The following is a 6,000-nucleotide window of genomic DNA, read 5'->3' as shown; positions in this document are numbered from 1 at the left end:
AAATTTCCATTAACATTAAATATTTTTGAATTTAATGCATTAATTTTACATTAACATTAAATATTTTTGAAATTAATGCATTAATTTTGCATTAACATTAAATATATCTGAATTTAGTGCATTAATTTTACATTAACATTAAATAAGCAATAAAATTAATGCATTAATATTCCATTAACATTAATATATAAAAAAATTGATAAACATAAATAAAAATACAGCACAAAAGACCTCGATCTAACTAAATACAACTAAAATTAAATAGGTTAAAGTCCTTTCTAATAACTCCTATATTCCATTCAAACTTGTGTGTTTTAAATATGATATTTATATAAGATTCCACAGACAAAATAAACTGAAAAAGGAATATCTGGGAAGTGATACTATTCTTCTAATATGTATTATCGAGTATAGGACTTATTAGAAAACTTTATCAAAATAAACTACAAAAGGAATATCTGGGAAGTCATACTATTTTTCTAATATGTATTATCGAGTATAGGACTTATTAGAAAGGACTTTAACACATTCAATTTTACTTGAATTTAGTTAGACCGAGGTCTTTAGCGCTGTATTCTTATTTTTATAAATTAATGTTAATGGAAAATTAATGCATTAATTTTATTATTTATTATTTAATGTTAATGGAAAATTAATGCATTAAATTCAAAAATATTTAATGTTAATGCAAAATTAATGCATTAATTTCACAAATATTTAATGTTAATGTAAAATTAATGCATTAAATTTAAAAATATTTAATGTTAATGCAAATTTAATGCATTAAATGTACCCATGTTAATGTTAATGCAATAAACTTGCATTAACATTAATTTTTTTTAATGTAGAAAAAATTGTTAATGCATTAACACATTTAATGCATTTATCCCAGGTCTGAGTAGAAGGCATATCACATCACACAACACGACATCACTTGAAATCGAATCAGATTAAATCATACCACATCATGAAATGAATTCAATTGTTCATGTATAATAGCATGTTTTAACCAAAATACAACCAAACTTTAAAGTAACTAAAGTTAATTATCTAAGTGACAAACATTTTGTTTACAAAAGTTTAGCAAACGGCTGGGATTGGATTTTATGTTTTATATACATTTTTAAAATATATCACAAAATTTATCTAGTGAAAGTATTTATTTTCCTATGTTATTAGTTAAAATGCAAAACACCATGTTACCATAGTCAACGTTTTAATAGAAGAATTATAGTAATATTTCTTGAATTTTGACTTTTGATATTATATTATAAATATTATTATTTTTTTAATTATCTAGTTTTGCATTTGAGTTAATCATATAAACTTAAATACATACCTACATACTACTAATTGTTAATATGTATATAAGGCTAGTCAACAAGTTTTATTGTAAATAAACATAATATAAATATTCCCAAATTTTTATCAAATATTGACACTAACATTATTTGGTTTCGAGTTTTCCTAAAAATCGAGTAGCATTCAGAATTCAGAGAAAATTTTGGAGTTAGTGAAAATATAATTTTTTATTAAAGCCTAATAAGGGAACAAGATCCAATGAATCAATTCTAATAGAATTTTTTTCTTCCGTATAATAGTCAATTATAAAATTTAAAGTACTTATGGGAAGGGGACTTTAAGTGGTACTAGCATCAAAAATTTTTATATTTTCATCATAGTTTTTATTACGATTTGTCACAATTCGATTTGTTTTAAGCAGAGTATTTATTATTTGTCATTATTTTTATGTTGGTTTGGGGAACAAAGAGGCGTTTCCCCCTAAAACGCCTGTTTACCGCGGTTTCAAGAAAATTAAGTTCTTTCTAGGTGTGTCATTGATCGACATGTTCGTTTTATACTAAGTTCTTTTTTTTACTAATATTTGAAATATGCAGTTGTTTATTTAATATATACAAATTTGTTGACTAGTTTGATTTAAAAAAATGTTGTGAAAAAAGCTAAATTTATAACATGACAAACTTTTAAGTAAAAAAGAATATTAAAATTTTATACAAAAAAAAAAAAGAAAAGGATATACAAAAGAAAACAGAAAATAAATTGCTCATTTCCTGGTATTTCTTATTAATAATTTAAATAATATCTGAATATTTAAACAAATTTTAATCAAACGCACTGAAGAGTTTGTGATTATAAGGTTTTGGAGCTAATTTCGGGGAATGATCGATTTAAGTACATAGAACACTATACAGAGAAAACAATTTTATTATAACGATAATGTTTTTTATTGCAATTCTGTTGTTATTATTGTATAATTCATCAAGTCAATTGAATGTAAATTCATGTCATATAATTAAAAGTGTTTTCTCAGTGTATTAATGAATACTATTATTATTATTGTTATTGTTTGTTATATACATAATTGTGTAACTACTTTCATACATATAAATGTATAACTAAAAAATATATAATAAAACACGCATACATAAACAATTAAAAATATATGTCAAATCTGTTGCTTTTTTACCAAAATATAAACAAACAAAGTTAAGAATAAAGTATCTGTTAATTATATACAAATACATTTATACATAAATATATTTAAATAGTTATAAAAATACAAAAACTATTAAAAACGAAATTATTATATACATACAAACATATATATACATATATATTTATATACTATATATTACTAATTATATTATATAGAACAAAAGTAAAAGTTATATAAAAAAATATTTATACAACAAGATATTTTGTTTGTGTTTTTTATAAATAAAACCATAAAAACATTTTTTATAAAAAAATGTTAAAACGATTTTCAAAGAAAATTTTTCTACTATTTATTATTAAAAAAAGAAAAAAATACCGAATCTACTTATGTACATACATATATAAAATATTTTCTATAAATTTCTTAGTTTTGTTAAATTATAATATTGTTTTTTAATAATGAAATTTATATATAAAATTTAAAATTTTAAAGAAATTAACATTTTATGCCAAATAATGAAATTAAAACAGTTAAGAAATCATCATTTAAATTCTGTTACGAAAGCGGATACGTATGAGGAATATTTAATTCAATACTATGTAATATCACGTATACTCTTCGTTAATGTAAAATTCTCTGAGTTTGTTATTTCGAAACTTTATTTTTTTTAATATTTGTAATTTTTTAAAATTTTGATAACATTTTAGTAAAAAGCATATTATTGATCGAATCGTGCCGCAATTGAAATATATATTTTCTAGGTCCGGTAATTTTTTGCTGCAGGCATATGGGCAATTTCGTGTTAAGTGACCCAACTTTTAAAATCGATGTCCTCCGATTTGAATGAAATGTCGGATGTCGGTCAAGAACTGCCAGACTTAGAGGGAGTCAAAGTTGGACATTTTGGTCATGCAGGCTTTTAATCAAATGAGTGTAACTTTTCACCTATTAGTCCTAGCAAAAATTGTCCAAAGGAGTTCAGGTAGCTATTTCTTCATTGTTTCCAAAAAAAAAAAAAAAATAATAATAATAAAAAACAAATAAATATTTTTTTGGAAACATTGAAGAAATAGCTATCTGAACTTCTTTGAACAATTTACACCCATTTGAACAAAACCCTGTGTCTGACCTATTATTCAATAGAACTAAGCTTGGTGCAAATTTCATGACATGAAATTATCCATATGTATGTTTAAAAAGTATTTATTTTTGAACCCGAAAAATATTGGTCGGAAATATAGATTTTTCTAATGCTCTAATTCTCGTTATTTTTGGAAATTTTTGCATTATTGCAATAAAATTAAATTTCATTATTATCAGTGTTCATTAAAAACTTGTAATTATATAATTTTCATTTGTAAATTTAACATAATTTAAGAAAAACTACAATAAACATGTCCTAAAAGTTGTGTTTCCGAAGTAATTATATGTTTTTATTTTAATCACTATTAAAGCGGAAATACAACAAATCGCTTATTTGATTGAAGACTGTCATAGTGCAAAAACATGGTATCCAGAAAATTAGAAAATTAATAAAATAAAAACAAAAGCTTTACTTTTTGAAAAAGATAACCCTTAAACTTTAAAAAATATAAACTTTAAAAAAAGGTCAAAGAATTTGGATTTTGAGTTATGGCACTCTTCAACTAAATGAGCTAAATATACATGTGTATATTTCAATATATGTATATGTACATTCCACAAATAAACTATGAGTTTCAATAGTTCTAACGAATAAAACGAATAATAAAGAGTTTCTTAAAAAAATGTAATTTAAATATTATTTCAGTTCAATAGAGTTTTTTATGAGTTGCATTCTACATATATTTACAAAATTAAAATATTATATACATGCATATATTTATAAAAATAGAAATTATATACAATAAATATATATAGATGCATATATACATACATACAAAAAGAAAGATAACAATGTATTCAATACACATACATATAATTACAATACAAAGAAATAAAAAGATTTATCGTACTTTCACAAAGAAAAAAATATATAAAAACTGTAATTAAATAATATATACATACATACAAATATTTATAAAAAATTTATACATATAACCCCACTCATATGTACGTTAAATAAATATATATTTACAAAATAATAATAATAAAAATCATGAAATTAAATACAATAAATTAGTAAACAAACACATACACACATATATAAATATAAAAACTAAATATTATTATATACCTACATACATATGAATGACAGTAAAATAAAAATAGTAAAAAAATAAAATAAATGGAAAATATATGTTATTGTTTATAAAGAAAAAAAAACATGAATGTTGTTTTATTTTCAAAGTGTCGGATTATTAAATGTTAATAGGTACAGGTACAGGTATTACCATCACCACTAAAATACCAATAACGAAATAAGTTTAAATTCCATTATCACTAAAATACCGATATCGTAATAAGCCAAAATAACGATAAATTTCAAAAAATAAATAAATATTTTAAAATGGTTTTGTCCTAAAAAACCTCTCCTATTCCTGTTTCCTATTTTGTTTTTGAGTGTATTATCGCTCGATCTTCAGAAACTCAGTTACTAGGACGTAATTCCTAAAAATGTTCCAATCAGTGTTCGAGAGGGATGTTATGTATTCAGTATACACTGATGATGCGTCCTATAATCGCTTTTGATCAGTTCGCCTAAAGTTATGAGCCGCTTGGCTTAAGTGCCGCCTCATGTCTTATATGTATAAATATGTTTCAATGGAATTTCTAGCAATGTCCAGAGCCTTGGTTGACGTAGTACTCACCACTTATACCCAAGCAGCATCGCAGTAGTATAGACATAAAAACAGAGGGAAATAATTCCGTAATTTCTAAACGGGTTATCCGTTAGAAGTTAGAAGCTACATATGTAGAGAAAAAGTTTTGAAAAGTTTAGGTTTTGAATTTGGGTATGTTAAATTTTTAAAAATATCCTATTTCTTCGATTGGGTTTCTATTAAAGGTGAAATCACTTATAAAGAATCTCCTTACCGAGCACTATAAAAAAGTCACCTATCAAAGACCTAACTGGTGAGTAGTAGAAGCACTACAATTAACACAGTTGTTCAAAAAGCACTAAATAGTGAATGTATTTTTGGTACGTTATATTTGTTTGTTAATAATGGGATTAAATTTAGTGAATGAAAAATCGCGCACATCTACCAAACACATTATGGGATACATATAAGTAATATTTATTTAAAAACAGTGTAAAATCAATTATACGATCACTTGTACGATAGAAAATAATGACTCTCATTAAAAGCCATATTAATGTTAGGCTGGAAACTATATTCTTCTTGAATCGTTAAAAAAATTGGCCATTTAAAGTCTTTTTAACACATTAAAAAGAAATTGTATATTCTCCCACAGTGCCTTTACAAGTAAATAAATTGAGTCATTAAGAAAAACATAACCATGCTTTACTATTGTGCTCTGTAAAATATGTTATTGTTGTTGTTTCACCATACTCAGATCGCCACAATAAAGCAACAAATATTTGGGCGGTCATTAAAACA

The sequence above is a fragment of the Lucilia sericata genome, unplaced genomic scaffold, assembly GCF_015586225.1.
Source record: "Lucilia sericata isolate MDLA Ls3-8-SP2 unplaced genomic scaffold, ASM1558622v1 Contig000204F_arrow, whole genome shotgun sequence".
Lineage (NCBI taxonomy): Eukaryota > Metazoa > Arthropoda > Insecta > Diptera > Calliphoridae > Lucilia > Lucilia sericata.
This window is presented reverse-complemented; position numbering follows the sequence as displayed.